Below are 18,289 nucleotides of genomic sequence, written 5' to 3' on the forward strand. Positions count from 1 at the left end.
AATGTCGTCACCACTTTTAGTGATTTGTGTACCTGTAGTCCGAGATCCTTGGTTAAACCACACTTGGAGCACTGTGAACACTTCTTGTCCCCGTATTATCAAAAGGATATCGAGGAATTGGCGAAGGTGAAAATAATGATGATGCCAGAACTGAAAGATAATACCTGTCAGGATAGATTTAACAGGCTGATGGCTGACATGATGGAGGTCTTTGGATCATGAAAGGGTTTGATTGGGTCGACGTAGAGAAAATGTTTCCACTCGGAGGGGACTCTAAAACTATCGGTTATCAATATAAGATAGTCACTGATAAATCCAATCGAGAATTCATGGGAAACTTCTTTACCAAAGAGTTGCAAGAATGTGGAATTCGCGACCTTCAGGAGCAGTTGAGGCAAATAACATCGATACATGAAATGGCAAACGAGATAAACACACGGGGGCGAAAGGAATGGAAGAGTGTGCGGATGGGGGCCAATCAAGTCGGGAGGGAGGTGTCTTGTGTGAAGCATCAAGGCTGGCACAGACCCGTTGGGTCAAAAGGCCTGAATCTGTGCGGCAAACTCAATGTGAACAACAACAGCGACAGATTACTGATTTTCTGAGCACCCAAAAGAAGCACTTAGAATGTGCAAGGGGGCACCTGGATTCAAACCAGAGACCTCTTGATCTGCAGTCAAATGCTCTACCACTGAGCTACACCCCCACATCTGTTGACCAATCTTGCACGCACAATGTAATGGAGCTCAGTAGCTGGCAGTCACCAATGTTGATATTACCAACATGAAAAGAAGCTTCATCAGTTATTCTGGGAGACAAATAAATACAGCAATCAGAAATGAATCATGAACGGAGTGAGTCACACTATTGTGTACAGATGCGATGCACAACCCGACATGGAAAGCCTTGTCACTAAACTTCAGTGAACACATCCTCACCACAGAACGCGGAACTGGAAGCACCAGACAAACGACACCTGAATTTCAACCAGATGTTTCTCCAGCAGCTGTCAAGTGCTCTCTCACTGTGCTCTGCCCCTAGTTCTGTAGATCGTTACAGTCAACACAAGAAACAACAGGTTCAATGTGCAGTTTCACAAGATCATGCTCTCAGTGCCATATATGTAAGTGTACAGAATATCGAATCAATGTAATAAATAAACATCCAGCAGGCAAGAGTGGACAGGAGGAGATAGTGTGTGAAGTGACTAATATTTGTTAAGTCAACAGATTCATTTACAGGTTACGGAACAGAAATGGGACTTAACGCAAGGGAAAGTGTGTCAATTGCATCCTGGCCATGAAATAAGAAGCTGTGAGTGTCGAAATTGTGACGTCGCCAGGAAATAAAAGTGGAAAATGCTGAAAGCCTCTATTTGGCCCGCGGATGCTCGCAGAGAGTGCTGGCAATAGGCGTGTGGCCGTCTTTCTCAATTATTATTTTAAACCTTATCACTAGTGCCTCGATATTCGCCTACACTTACTTCTCCGATCTCCTCCGTTTCATTCCCCATTACTAGATCCAGCAGTGATTCCTCTCTTGTCTGCCTGTCTCGCATTTGTAATTTTATCGCTCATGACTGCTCTCCCTGCCTCCCTCTCGCTCTCACTCATTCAGTCACTCGCACACTCACGAACACGCTAATTCACTCAATCTATCCATCCCTCATTCCCTCCTTCCCTCACTCCCTCCCTCACTCACTCACACATCATTCTCTACCTCAATCCCTCCACCGTAAAGATTGAGAGAGACATCAATAAGACAAAGACCGAATTAATAGATTGGAAAAAACTATTTTTGAGGGTGTGAGATTGGAACCTGGGAAGGTGAACTCGGAAAAAATCTTGACAAAGATATAGAACAGGTTTTGGGAAATATTTGAAACGGTGATCAATAGATTTCAAGAGAAATTCATTCCTCTAAAAAAAAAGCAACAAATATTCAATAATGAAACATTGTGGATGAATAAAGAGACAGAGATAAGGTAAAATAGAAATTGAACAAATGCATATTCTAACTGCATGGACAATAAAGGAAAGGATGATCAAGCGGAAAATGAAGACGTTCGGAAGGATGTCAACAAGCAATCAGGAAAGCAGAAAGGAAATACAAAATTAAATTATCAAGAAATAGTCAATTATTCCACTGAAACGTCAATAACATCAGGATAGGGAAAGGGCCAACAAGCGATACACAAGATATAGTCAGAGGTAATAACAGTGAAATGGCTGGAATATTGAATAGTTACTTTGTCTCAGTATTTATCAGGGCGACTATACATGCTTAACATAACTTCTCCGCATTTCAATTCTATCCCCCTGGAAATGAACCCCAGTGCTTGGCTTGTTTTTATTTATGTCGTCGCCACTTTTAGTGATTTGTGTACCTGTAGTCCGAGATCCTTGGTTAAACCACACTTGGAGCACTGTGAACACTTCTGGTCTCCCTATTATCAAAAGGATATCGAGGAATTGGCGAAGGTGAAAATAATGATGATGCCAGAACTGAAAGATAATACCTGTCAGGATAGATTTAACAGGCTGATGGCTGACATGATAGAGGTCTTTGGATAATTAAAGGGTTTGATTGGGTAGACGTAGAGAAAATGTTTCCACTCGTAGGGGACTCTAAAACTATCGGTTATAAGATAGTCACTAATAAATCTAATAGAGAATTCATGGGAAACTTCTTTACCAAAGAGTTGCAAGAATGTGGAATTCGCTACCTTAAGGAGCAGTTGAGGCAAATAACATCGATACATGAAATGGCAAACGAGATAAACACACGGGGCGAAAGGAATGGAACAGTGTGCGGATGGGGGCAAATGAAGTCGGGAGGGAGGTGTCTTTTGTGAAGCATGAAGGCTGGCACAGACCCGTTGGGTCAAAAGGCCTGGATTTGTGCGGCAAACTCAATCGAAACAACGACAGCGACAGATTGCTGATTTTCTGAGTCCCCAAAAGAAGCACTTAGAATGTGCAAGGGGGCGCCTGGATTCGAACCAAAGACCTCTTGATCTGTAATCAAATGCTCTACCACTGAGCTACACCCCCACATCTGTTGACCATGCTTGCACGCACAATGTAATGGATCTCAGTAGCTGGCAGTCATCAATGTTGACATGACCAATATGAAAAGAAGCTTCATGAGTTATTCTGGGAGACAAATAATTACGGCAATCAGAAATGTTTCATGAATGGAGTGAGTCACATTATTGTGTACAGATGCGATGCACAACCCAACTTGGAACGCCTTGTCTCTCGGCTTCAGTGAATACATCCTCACCACAGAACGCGGAACTCGAAGCACCAGCCAAACAACATCAGAATTTCAAGCAGAGGTCTTCAGCTTCTTTAAATCCTCTGTCAATGTGCTCTGCCCCCATCGCTTTGGATACTTGCAGCCAACAAATGCAGTGCCAGATTCAATGTGTGGTTTTCCAAGATCATGCTATCAGTGCTATATGTGTAAGTGCACAGAATATAATAAAGATGCATCCAGCAGGCATGTGGCAAATGTGGCAGGAGGAGCTAATGTGTGAAGCAACTGTAGTTAGGAGGCAATGATGGATCTGGTTCTAGGGAATGAGATAGTTAATGTGGAGCAAGTGTCCTTGGGGGAGCATTTAGGGAATAGCGAACAGAGTATCATGAGGTTTAGAATAGCAATGGAAAAGGAGAAGGAGTAATCTGGAGTAAAAACACTTAATTGGAAGAGGGTCAATTACAGAGGGTTGAGAACTGATCCGGCCCTGGTAAAATGGAATCAAAACTGTAATCGAGCAATGGGCGGCTTTTGAAGAGGAGGTTTTTCGGGTACAGTCTGTGTACATTCCCACAAGAAGCAACGAAAGCCAGAGCTCTCTGGATGACGTAGGAGATAGAGAATAAAATGAAGCAGAGGAAGTGGACGTATGGCAGATGTCAGGTTGATAATACAATTCAGAACCAGGCTGAGAATGGAAAGTTCAGAGGTGAAGTGAAAAAGGAAACCACACTTGGGGTAACGTGAACAATTCTGGTCGACAGATTATAAGAAGAATAAAGAGGAATTGTCAAAGCTGAAAAAAAGATTCACAAGGATGATTATAGAACTCGGAGCATATACTTCTCAGGAGGACTAAATAGGTTAAAGCTCTTTTTTCCAGAAAAGGGAAGACTGAGGGGTGACCTGATAGAGGTCTTTAAGATTTTGAAAGGATTCGATTGGGTGACGGAGAAAAAAACGTTTCCATTTGTGAGGGAATTCAGGAGAATCTTCTTGACCCAAAGGGCGGTAAGAATGTGGAACTCGCCACCAAAAGGAATCGTTGAGGCAAATGGCATAGATGCTTTCAAGGGGAAGCTCGATGAAGAGATGAAAGAGAAAGGAATGTATGGCTGATAGAACGAGATGAAATAGGGCAGGAGGAGACTCATGTGGTGCAGAAATACCGGAAGTGACCAATCGAGATAGCTAACCTGTTTCTCTGCGGAAGCTTCAATGTAAACAACAATCCTGCTGCTACAGGGAATTCAGACTTACTGTATGAATCACAAAATCATTTAGAAAGAAGAGGGAGTATCGGGATTAAACCAGTTATCGCTTGATTTATAATTAAACACTGCAATCAAGCAATGCACCCACTGACATCGTCCACAGACAAGGGAATGAAACAGAGTTCAGTACCTGGCAGTCATCACTGTTGAAAGAACCAATCTGAAAAGAAGCTTCATCATTTATTCTGGGAGACAAATAATTACAGCAATCAGAAATGATTCATGAACGGATTGAGTCACATTATTGTGTACAGATGCGTTGCACAAGCCAACATGGAAAGCCTTGTCACTAAACTTCAGTGAACACATCCTTACCACAGAACGTGGAACTGGAAGCACCAGACAAACGACACCTGAATTTCAACCAGATGTTTCTCCAGCAGCTATCAAGTGCTCTCTCACTGTGCTCTGCCCCTAGGTCTGTAGATCGTCACAGTTAACATAAGAAACAAGAGGTTCAATGTGCAGTTTCACAAGATCATGCTCTCAGTGCCATATATGTAAGTGTACAGAATATCGAATCAATGTAATAAATAAACATCCAGCAGGCATTTGGCACGAGCGGACAGGAGGAGATAGTGTGTGAAGTGACTGTAATATTTGTTAAGTCAATAGATTCATTTACAGGTTACGGAACAGAAGTGGGACTTAACGAAAGGGAAAGTGTGTAAATTGCATCCTGGCCATGAAATAAGAAGCTGTGAGTGTCGAAAGTGTGACGTCGCCAGGAAATAAAAGTGGAAAATGCTGAAAGCCTCTATTTGACCCGCGGGTGCTCGCAGAGAGTGCTGGCAATAGGCGTGTGGCCGTCTTTCTCAATTATTATTTTAAACCTTATCACTAGTGCCTCGATATTCGCCTACACTTACTTCTCCTATCTCCTCCGTTTCATTCCCCATTACTAGATCCAGCAGTGATTCTTCTCTTGTCTGCCTGTCTCTCTTTTGTAATTTGATCACTCCTGCCTGCTCTCCATACCTCCCTCTCGCTCTCACTCATTCAGTCACTCGCACACTCACGAACACGCTAATTCACTCACTCGATCCATCCCTCATTCCCTCCTTCCCTCACTCCCTCCATCCCTCCCTCACTCACTCACAAACTAACTCCCTACCTCAATCCCTCCACCGTAAAAGATTGAGAGAGACATCAGTTAGAGAAAGACCAAATTAATAGATTGGAAACAAACTATTTTTGAGGGGGTGAGATTGGAACCTGGGAAGGTGAACTTGGAAAAAATCTTGACAAAGATATAGAAAAGGTTTTGGGAAATATTTGAAACGGTGATTAATGGAGTTCAAGAGAAATACATTCCTCTAAAAAAAAACAACAAATAGTCAATAATGAAACATTGTGGATGAATAAAGAGATAAAGGTAAAATTGAAATTGAACAAATGCATATTCTAACTACATGGACAATAAAGGAAAGGATGATCAAGCGGAAAATGAAGACGTTCGGAAGGATGTCAACAAGCAATCAGGAAAGCAGAAAGGAAATACAAAATTAAATTATCAAGACATAGTCAATTATTCCACTGAAACGTCAATAACATCAGGATAGCGATAGGGCCAACAAGGGATACACAAGATATACTCAGAGGTAATAACAGTGAAATGGCTGAAATATTGAATAGTTACTTTGTCTCAGTATTTATCAGGGAGACTATACATGCTTAACATAACTTCTCCGCTTTTCAATTCTATCCCCCTGGAAATGAACCCCAGTGCTTGGCTTGTTTTTATTTATGTCGTCGCCACTTTTAGTGATTTGTGTACCTGTAGTCCGAGATCCTTGGTTAAACCACACTTGGAGCACTGTGAACACTTCTTGTCCCCCTATTATCAAAAGGATATCGAGGAATTGGCGAAGGTGAAAATAATGATGATGCCAGAACTGAAAGATAATACCTGTCAGGATAGATTTAACAGGCTGATGTCTGACATGATGGAGGTCTTTGGATAATGAAAGGGTTTGATTGGATCGACGTGGAGAAAATGTTTCCACTCGTAGGGGACTCTAAAACTATCGGTTATCAATATAAGATAGTCACTGATAAATCCAATAGAGAATTCATGGGAAACTTCTTGAACAAAGAGTTGCAAGAATGTGGAATTCGCTACCTTAAGGAGCAGTTGAGGCAAATAACATCGATACATGAAATGGCAAACGAGATAAACACACGGGGCGAAAGGAATGGAAGAGTGGGCGGATGGGGGCAAATGAAGGAGGGAGGGAGGTGTCTTGTGTGAAGCATGAAGGCTGGCACAGACCCGTTGGGTCAAAAGGCCTGGATCTGTGCGGCAATCTCAATTTTAACAACGACAGCTGCAGATTGCTGATTCCCCAAAAGAAGCACTTAGAATGTGCAAGGGGGCGGCTGGATTCAAACCAGAGACCTCTTGATCTGCAGTGAAATGCTCTACCACTGAGCTACACCCCGACATCTGTTGATTACTCTTCCACGCACAATGTAATGGAGCTCAGTAGCTGGCAGTCACCAATGTTGATATCACCAATCTGAAAAGAAGCTTCATGAGTTATTCTGGGAGACAAATAATTACGGCAATCAGAAATGTTTCATGAATGGAGTGAGTCACATTATTGTGTACAGATGCGATGCACGACCCAACTTGGAACGCCTTGTCTCTCGACTTCAGTGAACACATCCTCACCACGGAACGCGGAATTCGAAGCACCAGACAAACAACATCAGAATTTCAAGCAGAGGTCTTCAGCTGCTTTAAATCCTCTGTCACTGTGCTCTGCCCCCAGCTCTTTCGATACTTGCAGTCAACAAATGCAGTGCCAGGTTCAATGCGTGGTTTTCCAAGATCATGCTATCAGTGTCATATATGTCAGTGCACAGAATATAATAAAGATGCATCCAGCAGGCATTCGGCAAGTGTGGCAGGAGGAGCTAGTTTGTGAAGCAACTGTAACCTATTAGTTAGGAGGCAATGCTGGATCTGGTTCCAGGGCTTGAGATTGTTAATGTGGAGCAAGTGTCCTTGGGGGAGCATTTAGGGAACAGCGAACACAGTATCATAAGGATTCGAATAACAATGGAAAAGGAGAAGTATTAATCTAGAGTAAAAATACTTAATTGGAAGAGGGTCAATTGCAGAGGGTTGAGAACTGATCCGGCCGTGGTAAAATGGAATCAAAAGTGTAATCGAGCAATGGGCGTCTTTTGAAGAGGAGGTTTTTCGGGTACAGTCTGTGTACATTCCAACAAGAGGAAAAGTTCGGGCAACTGAACCCAGAGCTCTCTGGATGACGAAGGAGATAGAGAATAAAATGTAGCAGAGGAAGTGGCCGTATGGCACATGTCAGGTTGATAATACATGTCAGAACCAGGCTGATAATGGAAAGTTCAGAGGTGAAGTGAAAAAGGAAACCACACTTGGAGTAACGTGAACAATTCTGGTCTCCAGATTATAAGAAGAATAAAGAGGAATTGGCAAAGCTGAAAAAAAGATTCACAAGGATGATAATAGAACTCGGAGCATATACTTCTCAGGAGGACTAAACAGGTTGGAGCTCTTTTCTCTAGAAAAGGGAAGACTGAGGGGTGACCTGATCGAGGTCTTTAAGATCATGAAAGGTTAGATAGGGTAGACGGAGAATGTGGAACTCGCCACCAAAAGGAATAATTGAGGCAAATGGCATAGATGCTTTAAAAGGGAAGCTAGATAAAGAGATGAAAGAGAAAGGAATGTATGGCTGATCGAACGAGATGAAATCGGGCAGGAGGTGACTCATGTGGTGCATAAATAACGGAATTGACCAATCGGGATTGCTAACCTGTTTCTCTGCTGAAGCTTCAATGCAAACAACAATGCTGCTGCTGCAGGGAATTCAGACTTACTGTATGAATCACAAAATCATTTAGAAAGAAGAGGGAGAATCGGGATTTAAACCAGCGATCGCTTGATTTACAATGAAACACTGCAATTAAGCAATGCACCCACTGATATCGTCCACGGATGAAGTAATGCAACGGAGTTCAGTACCTGGCAGTCATCACTGAAGTGAGAACAAATCTGAAAAGAAGCTTCATCAGTTATTCTGGGAGACAAATAATTACAGCAATCAGAAATGATTCATGATCGGAGTGGGTCACAATATTGTGCACAGATGCGATGCACAACCCAACATGGAAAGCCTTGTCACTAAACTTCAGTGAACACATCCTTACCACAGAAGGCGGAACTGGAAGCACCAGACAAACGACAACTGAATTTCAACCAGATGTTTCTCCAGCAGCTGTCAAGTGCTCTCTCACTGTGCTCTGCCCCAATTCTGTAGATCGTTACAGTCAACACAAGAAACAATAGGTTCAATGTGCAGATTCACAAGATCATGCTCTCAGTGCCATATATGTATGTGTACAGAATATCGAATCAATGTAACAAATAAACATCCAGCAGGCATTTGGCAAGAGCGGACAGCAGGATATAGTGTGTGAAGTGACTGTAATATTTTTAAGTCAACAGATTCATTTCCAGGTTACAGAACAGAAGTGGGACTTAACGAAAGGGAAAGTGTGTAAATTGCATCCTGGGCATGAAATAAGAAGCTGTGAGTGTCGAAATTGTGACGTCGCCAGGAAATAAAAGTGGAAAATGCTGAAAGCCTCTATTTGACCCGCGGATGCTCGCAGAGAGTGCTGGCAATAGGCGTGTGGCCGTCTTTCTCAATTATTATTTTAAACCTTATCACTAGTGCCTCGATATTCGCCTACACTTACTTCTCCTATCTCCTCCGTTTCATTCCCCATTACTAGATCCAGCGGTGATTCCTCTCTTGTCTGCCTGTCTCTCTTTTGGAATTTTATCGCTCCTGCCTGCTCTCCCTGCCTCCCTCTCGCTCTCACTCATTCAGTCACTCGCACACTCACGAACACGCTAATTCACTCACTCTATCCATCCCTCATTTCCTCCTTCCCTCCCTCTCTCACTCACACTTCACTCCCTACCTCAATCCCTCCACCGTAAAGATTGAGAGAGACATCAGTAAGACAAAGACCAAATTAATAGATTGGAAACAAACTATTTTTGAGGGGGTGAGATTGGAACCTGGGAAGGTGAACTTGGAAAAAATCTTGACAAAGATATAGAACAGGTTTTGGGAAATATTTGAAACGGTGATCAATAGAGTTCAAGAGAAATACATTCCTCTACAAAAAACAACAAATAGTCAATAATGAATCATTGTGGATGAATAAAGAGATAAGGGTTAAATTGAAATTGAACAAATGCATATTCTAACGACATGGACAATGCAGGAAAGGATGATAAAGGGGAAATTAAGACGTTAGGAAGGATGTCAACAAGCAATCAGGAAAGCAGAAAGGAAACACAAAATTAAATTATCAAGAAATAGTCAATTATTGCACTGAAATGTCAATAACATCAGGATAGGGATAGGGCCAACAAGGAATACACAAGATATGCTCAGAGGTAATAACAGTGAAATGGCTGGAATATTGAATAGTTACTTTGCCTGAGTATTTATCAGGGAGACTATACATGCTTAACATAACCTCTCCGCTTTTCAATTCTATCCCCCTGGAAATGAACCCCAGTGCTTGGTTTGTTCTTTTTTTGTCGACACCACTTTTAGTAATTTGTGTATCTGCAGTCCTAGATCCTTGGTTAAACCACACTTGGAGCACTGTGAACACTTCTGGTCTCCCTGTTATAAAAAGAATATCGATGAATTGGCGAAGGTGAAAATAATGATGATGCCAGAACTGAAAGATAATACCTTTCAGGATAGATTTAACAGGCTGATTGCTGACATAATAGAGGTCTTTGGATAATGAAAGGGTTTGATTGGGTCGACGTAGAGAAAATGTTTCCACTCGTAGGGTACTCTAAAACTATCGGTTATCAAGATAAGATAGTCACTAATAAATCCAATCGAGAATTAATGGGAAACTTCTTTACCAAGAGTTGCAATAATGTGGAACTCGCTATCTTAAGGAGCAGTTGAGGCATATAACATCGATACATGAAATGGCGAACGAGATAAACACACGCGGGCGAAAGGAATGGAAGAGTGTGCGGATGGGGGTAAGTGAAGTAGGGAGGGAGGATTCTTGTGTGAAGCATAAAGGCTGGCACAGACCCGTTGGGTCAAAAGGCCAGGATCTGTGCGGCAAACTCAATATAAACAACGACAGCGACAGATTACTGATTTCCCAAAAGAAGCACTTAGAATGTGCAAAGGGGCGCTTGGATTCGAACCAGAGACCTCTTGATCTGCAGTTAAATGCTCTACCACTGAGCTACACCCCCACATCTATTGACCATTCTTGCACGCACAATGTAATGGAGCTCAGTAGCTGGCAGTCACCAATGTTGATGTTACCAACATGAAAAGAAGCTTCATCAGTTATTCTGGGAGACAAATAAATACAGCAATCAGAAATGAATCATGAACGGAGTGAGTCACACTATTGTGTACAGATGCGATGCACAACCCAACTTGGAACGCCTTGTCTCTCGGCTTCATTGAATTCATCCTCACCACAGAACGCGGAACTCGAAGCACCAGCCAAACAACATCAGAATTTCAAGCAGAGGTCTTCAGCTGCTTTAAATCCTCTGTCACAGTGCTCTGCCCCCAGCTCTTCAGATACTTGCAGTCAACAAATGCAGTGCCAGGTTCAATGCGTGGTTTTCCAAGTTCATGCTATCAGTGTCATATATGTAAGTGTACAGAATATAATAAAGATGCATCCAGCAGACATTTGGCAAGTGTGGCAGGCGGAGCGAGTGTGTGAAGCTACTGTAACCTATTCGTTAGGAGGCAATGCTGGACCTGGTTCCAGGGATTGAGATAGTTAATGTGGAGCAAGTGTCCTTGGGGGAGCATTTCGGGAACAGCGAACAGAGTATCATAAGGATTAGAATAACAATGGAAAAGGAGAAGGATTAATCTGGAGTAAAAATACTTAATTTGAAGATGGTCAATTTCAGAGGATTGAGAACTGATCCGGCCCTGGTAAAATGGAATCAATCGAGCAATGGGCGGCTTTTGAAGAGGAGATTGTTCGGGTACAGTCTGTGTACATTCCCACAAGAGGAAAAGGTAGGGCAACTAAAGCCAGAGCTCTCTGGATGACGAAGGAGATAGAGAATAAAATGAAGCAGAGGAAGTGGCCGTATGGCAGATGTCAGGTTGATAATACAAGTAAGAACCAGGCTGAGAATGGAAAGTTCAGAGGTGAAGTGAAAAAGGAAACCACACTTGGAGTAACGTGAACAATTCTGGTCTCCAGATTTTAAGAAGAATAATTGGCAAAGCTGAAAAAAAGATTCACAAGGATGATAATAGAACTCGGAGCATATACTTCTCAGGAGGACGAAACAGGTTGGAGCTCTTTTCTCTGGAAAAGGGAAGACTGAGGGGTGACCTGATAGAGGTCTTTAAGATTTTGAAAGTGTTCGATAGGGTAGACGTAGAAAAAACGTTTCCATTTGTGAGGGAATTCAGGAGAATCTTCTTTACCCAAAGGGCGGTAAGAATGTGGAACTCGCCACCAAAAGGAATAATTGAGGCAAATGGCATAGATGCTTTAAAAGGGAAGCTCGATGAAGAGATGAAAGAGAAAGGAATGTATGGCTGATCGAACGAGATGGAATCGGGCAGGAGGAGACTCATGTGGTGCATAAATACCGGAATTGACCAATCGAGATAGCTAACCTGTTTCTCTGCTGAAGCTTCAATGTAAACAACAATCCTGCTGCTACAGGGAATTCATACATACTGTATGAATCACAAAATCATTTAGAAAGAAGAGGGAGTATCGGGATTTAAACGAGCGATCGCTTGATTTACAATGAAACACTGCAATTAAGCAATGCACGCACTGATATCGTCCACGGATGAAGTAATGCAACTGAGTTCAGTACCTGGCAGTCATCACTGAAGTGAGAACCAATCTGAAAAGAAGCTTCATCAGTTATTCTGGGAGACAAATAATTACAGCAATCAGAAATTAATCATGAACGGATTGAGTCACACTATTGTACACAGATGCGATGCACAACCCAACATGGAAAGCCTTGTCACTAAACTTCAGTGAACACATCCTAACCACAGAACGTGCAACTGGAAGCACCAGACAAACGACACCTGAATTTCAACCAGATGTTTCTCCAGCAGCGATCAAGTGCTCTCTCACTATGCTCTGCCCCAATTCTGTAGATCGTTACAGTCAACACAAGAAACAATAGGTTCAATGTGCAGATTCACAAGATCATGCTCTCAGTGCCATATATGTATGTGTACAGAATATCGAATCAATGTAATAAATAAACATCCAGCAGGCATTTGGCAAGAGCGGACAGCAGGATATAGTGTGTGAAGTGACTGTAATATTTTTAAGTCAACAGATTCATTTCCAGGTTACAGAACAGAAGTGGGACTTAACGAAAGGGAAAGTGTGTAAATTGCATCCTGGGCATGAAATAAGAAGCTGTGAGTGTCGAAATTGTGACGTCGCCAGGAAATAAAAGTGGAAAATGCTGAAAGCCTCTATTTGACCCGCGGATGCTCGCAGAGAGTGCTGGCAATAGGCGTGTGGCCGTCTTTCTCAATTATTATTTTAAACCTTATCACTAGTGCCACGATATTCGCCTACACTTACTTCTCCTATCTCCTCCGTTTCATTCCCCATTACTAGATCCAGCAGTGATTCCTCTCTTGTCTGCCTGTCTCTCTTTTGTAATTTTATCACTCCTGCCTGCTCTCCACACCTCCCTCTCGCTCTCACTCATTCAGTCACTCGCACACTCACGAACACGCTAATTCTCTCACTCTATTCATCCCTCCTTCGCTCCTTCCCTCACTCCCTCCCTCACTCACTCACACATCACTCCCAACCTCAATCCCTCCAACGTAAACGATTGAGAGAGACATCAGTAAGACAAAGTCCAAATTAATAGATTGGAAACAAACTATTTTTGAGGGGGAGAGATTGGAACCTGGGAAGGTGAACTTGGAAAAAATCTTGACAAAGATATAGAACAGGTTTTGGGAAATATTTGAAACGGTGATCAATAGAGTTCAAGAGAAATACATTCCTCTAAAAAAAAACAAATAGCCAACAATGAAACATTGTGGATGAAGAAAGAGATAAGGGTAAAATTGAAATTGAACAAATGCATATTCTAACTACATGGACAATAAAGGAAAGGATGATAAAGGGGAACATGAAGACGTTAGGAAGGATGTCAACAAGCAATCAGGAAAGCAGAAAGGAAGTACAAAATTAAATTATCAAGAAATAGTCAATTATTGCACTGAAATGTCAATAACATCAGGATCGGGATAGGGCCAACAAGGGATACACAAGATATACTCAGAGGTAATAACAGTGAAATGGCTGGAATATTGAATAGTTACTTTGTCTCAGTATTTATCAGAGAGACTATACATGCTTAACATAACTTCTCCGCTTTTCAATTCTATCCCCCTGGAAATGAACCCCAGTGCTTGGCTTGTTTTTATTTATGTCGTCGCAACTTTTAGTGATTTGTGTACCTGTAGTCCGAGATCCTTGGTTAAACCACACTTGGAGCACTGTGAACACTTCTGGTCTCCCTATTATAAAAAGGATATCGAGGAATTGGCGAAGGTGAAAATAATGATGATGCCAGAACTTAAAGATAATACCTGTCAGGATAGATTTAACAGGCTGATGGCTGACATGATAGAGGTCTTTGGATAATAGAAGGGTTTGATTGGGTCGACTTAGAGAAAATGTTTCCACTCGTAGGGGACTCTAAAACTATCGGTTATAAGATAGTCACTAATAAATCCAATAGAGAATTCATTGGAAACTTATTTCCCAAAGAGTTGCAAGAATGTGGAATTCGCTACCTTCAGGAGCAGTTGAGGCAAATAACATCGATACATGAAATGGCAAACGAGATAAACACACGGGGCGAAAGGAATGGAAGAGTGTGCGGATGGGGGCAAATGAAGTCGGGAGGGAGGTGTCTTGTGTGAAGCATGAAGGCTGGCACAGACCCGTTGTGTCAAAAGGCCTGGATCTGTGCGGCAAACTCAACAGAAAAAACGACAGCGACGGATTACTGATTTTCTGAGTCCCCAAAAGGAGCACTTAGAATGTGCAAGGGGGCGTCTGAATTCGAACGAGAGATCTTTTAATCTGCAGTCAAATGCTCTACCACTGAGCTACACCACAACATCTGTTGACCATTCTTGCACGCACAATGTAATGGAGCTCAGTAGCTGGCAGTCACCAATGTTGATATTACCAATATGAAAAGAAGCTTCATGAGTTATTCTGGGAGACAAATAATTACGGCAATCAGAAATGTTTCATGAATCGAGTGAGTCACATTATTGTGTACAGATGCGATCACAACCCAACTTGGAACGCCTTGTTTCTCGGCTTCAGTGAATACATCCTCACCACAGAACGCGGAACTCGAAGCACCAGCCAAACCACATCAGAATTTCAAGCAGAGGTCTTCAGCTTCTTTAAATCCTCTGTCAATGTGCTCTGCCCCCATCGCTTTGGATACTTGCAGCCAGCAAATGCAGTGCCAGGTTCAATGCGTGGTTTTCCAAGATCATGCTATCAGTGCCATATATGTAAGTGCACAGAAAATAATAAAGATGCATCCAGCAGGCATGTGGCAAGTGTGGCAGGAGGAGCTAGTTTGTGAAGCAACTGTAGATAGGAGGCAATGATGGATCTGGTTCTAGGGAATGAGATAGTTAATGTGGAGCAAGTGTCCTTGGGGGAGCATTTAGGGAATAGCGAACAGAGTATCATGAGGTTCAGAATAGCAATGGAAAAGGAGAAGGAGTAATCTGGAGTAAAAACACTTAATTGGAAGAGGGTCAATTACAGAGGGTTGAGAACTGATCCGGCCCTGGTAAAATGGAATCAAAACTGTAATCGAGCAATGGGCGGCTTTTGAAGAGGAGGTTTTTCGGGTACAGTCTGCGCACATTCCCACAAGAAGCAACGAAAGCCAGAGCTCTCTGGATGACGTAGGAGATAGAGAATAAAATGAAGCAGAGGAAGTGGACGTATGGCAGATGTCAGGTTGATAATACAAGTCAGAACCAGGCTGAGAATGGAAAGTTCAGAGGTGAAGTGTAAAAGGAAACCACACTTGGAGTAACGTGAACAATTCTGGTCGACAGATTATAAGAAGAATAAAGAGGAATTGGCAAAGCTGAAAAAAAGATTCACAAGGATGATTATAGAACTCAGAGCATATACTTCTCAGGAGGACTAAACAGGTTGAAGCTCTTTTCTCTAGAAAAGGGAAGACTGAGGGGTGACCTGATAGAGGTCTTTAAGATTTTGAAAGTATTCGATTGGGTGGCCAAGAAAAAAACGGTTCCATTTGTGAGGGAATTCAAGAGAATTTTCTTTTCCCAAAGGGCGGTAAGAATGTGGAACACGCCACCAAAAGGAATCGTTGAGGCAAATGGCATAGATGCTTTAAAGGGGAAGCTCGATGAAGAGATGAAAGAGAAAGGAATATATGGCTGATAGAACGAGATGAAATAGGGCAGGAGGAGACTCATGTGGTGCATAAATACCGGTAGTGACCAATCGAGATAGCTAACCTGTTTCTCTGCGGAAGCTTCAATGTAAACAACAATCCTGCTGCTACAGGGAATTCAGACTTACTGTATGAATCACAAAATCATTTAGAAAGAAGAGGGAGTATCGGGATTTAAACCAGTGATCGCTTGATTTATAATTAATCACTGCAATTAAGCAATGCACCCACTGACATCGTCCACAGACAAGGGAATGCAACAGAGTTCAGTACCTGGCAGTCATCACTGTTGAAAGAACCAATCTGAAAAGAAGCTTCATCAGTTATTCTGGGAGACAAATAATTACAGCAATCAGAAATGATTCATGAACGGATTGAGTCACACTATTGTGTACAGATGCGTTACACAAGCCAACATGGAAAGCCTTGTCACTAAACTTCAGTGAACACATCCTTCCCACAGAACGTGGAACTGGAAGCACCAGACAAACGACACCTGAATTTCAACCAGATGTTTCTCCAGCAGCTATCAAGTGCTCTCTCACTGTGCTCTGCCCCGAGGTCTGTAGATCGTTACAGTTAACATAAGAAACAACAGGTTCAATGTGCAGTTTCACAAGATCATGCTCTCAGTGCCATATATATAAGTGTACAGAATATCGAATCAATGTAATAAATAAACATCCAGCAGGCATTTGGCAAGAGCGGACAGGAGGAGATAGTGTGTGAAGTGACTGTAATATTTGTTAAGTCAATAGATTCATTTACAGGTTACGGAACTGAAGTGGGACTTAACGAAAGGGAAAGTGTGTAAATTGCATCCTGGCCATGAAATAAGAAGCTGTGAGTGTCGAAAGTGTGACGTCGCCAGGAAATAAAAGTGGAAAATGCTGAAAGCCTCTATTTGGCCCGCGGATGCTCGCAGAGAGTGCTGGCAATAGGCGTGTGGCCGTCTTTCTCAATTATTATTTTAAACCTTATCACTAGTGCCTCGATATTCGCCTACACTTACTTCTCCTATCTCCTCCGTTTCATTCCCCATTACTAGATCCAGCAGTGATTCCTCTCTTGTCTGCCTGTCTCTCTTTTGTAATTTTATCACTCCTGCCTGCTCTCCCTGCCTCCCTCTCGCTCTCACTCATTCAGTCACTCGCACACTCACGAACACGCTAATTCACTAACTCTATCCATCCCTCATTCCCTCCTTCCCTCACTCCCTCCATCACTCCCTCACTCACTCACACACAAACTCCCTACCTCAATCCCTCCACCGTAAAAGATTGAGAGAGACATAAGTAAGACAAAGGCCAAATTAATAGATTGGAAACAAACTATTTTTGAGGGGGTGAGATTGGAACCTGGGAAGGTGAACTTGGAAAAAATCTTGACAAAGATGGAGAACAGGTTTTGGGAAATATTCGAAACGGTGATCAATAGAGTTCAAGATACCTATATTCCTCTAAAGAAAACAACAAATAGTCAATAATGAAACATTGTGGATGAATAAAGAGATAAGTGTAAAATTGAAATTGAACAAATGCATATTCTAACCACATGGACAATAAAGGAAAGGATGATAAAGGGGAAAATGAAGACGTTAGGAAGGATGTCAACAAGCAATCAGGAAAGCAGAAAGGAAATACAAAATTAAATTATCAAGAAATAGTCAATTATTCCACTGAAACGTCAATAACATCAGGATAGGGAAAGGGCCAACAAGGGATTCACAAGATATACTCACAGGTAATGACAGTGAAATGGCTGGAATATTGAATAGTTACTTTGCCTCAGTATTTATCAGGGAGACGATAGATGCTTAACATAACTTCTCCGCTTTTTAATTCTATCCCCCTGGAAATGAACCCCAGTGCTTGGCATGTTTTTATTTATGTCGTCGCCACTTTTAGTGGTTTGTGTACCTGTCGTCCGAGATCCTTGGTTAAACCACACTTGGAGCACTGTGAACACTTCTGGTCTCCCAATTATCAAAAGGATATCGAGGAATTGGCGAAGGTGAAAATAATGATGATGCCAGAACTGAAAGATAATACCTGTCAGGATAGATTTAACAGGCTGATGGCTGACATGATGGAGGTCTTTGTATCATGAAAGGGTTTGATTGGGTCGACGTAGAGAAAATGTTTCCACTCGTAGGGGACTCTAAAACTATCGGTTATCAATATAA

The 18,289-nt window shown here is 42.2% G+C and overlaps 3 non-coding genes across 3 annotated transcripts; all 3 read right to left on the bottom strand.

The window, feature by feature from the left end:
* Window positions 1-634: 634 nt before the first annotated feature.
* trnac-gca (transfer RNA cysteine (anticodon GCA)) lies at window positions 635-706 on the bottom strand. Its single transcript has one exon. It is a non-coding gene; the product is annotated as a tRNA-Cys (tRNA).
* Window positions 707-2,981: 2,275 nt separating this feature from the next.
* trnac-aca (transfer RNA cysteine (anticodon ACA)) lies at window positions 2,982-3,053 on the bottom strand. Its single transcript has one exon. It is a non-coding gene; the product is annotated as a tRNA-Cys (tRNA).
* A 7,717-nt stretch (window positions 3,054-10,770) lies between these two features.
* trnac-gca (transfer RNA cysteine (anticodon GCA)) lies at window positions 10,771-10,842 on the bottom strand. Its single transcript has one exon. It is a non-coding gene; the product is annotated as a tRNA-Cys (tRNA).
* Between the last annotated feature and the right edge of the window lie 7,447 nt (window positions 10,843-18,289).

The sequence above is a fragment of the Heptranchias perlo genome, chromosome 20 (assembly GCF_035084215.1).
Source record: "Heptranchias perlo isolate sHepPer1 chromosome 20, sHepPer1.hap1, whole genome shotgun sequence".
NCBI classification, from domain to species: Eukaryota; Metazoa; Chordata; class Chondrichthyes; order Hexanchiformes; family Hexanchidae; genus Heptranchias; species Heptranchias perlo.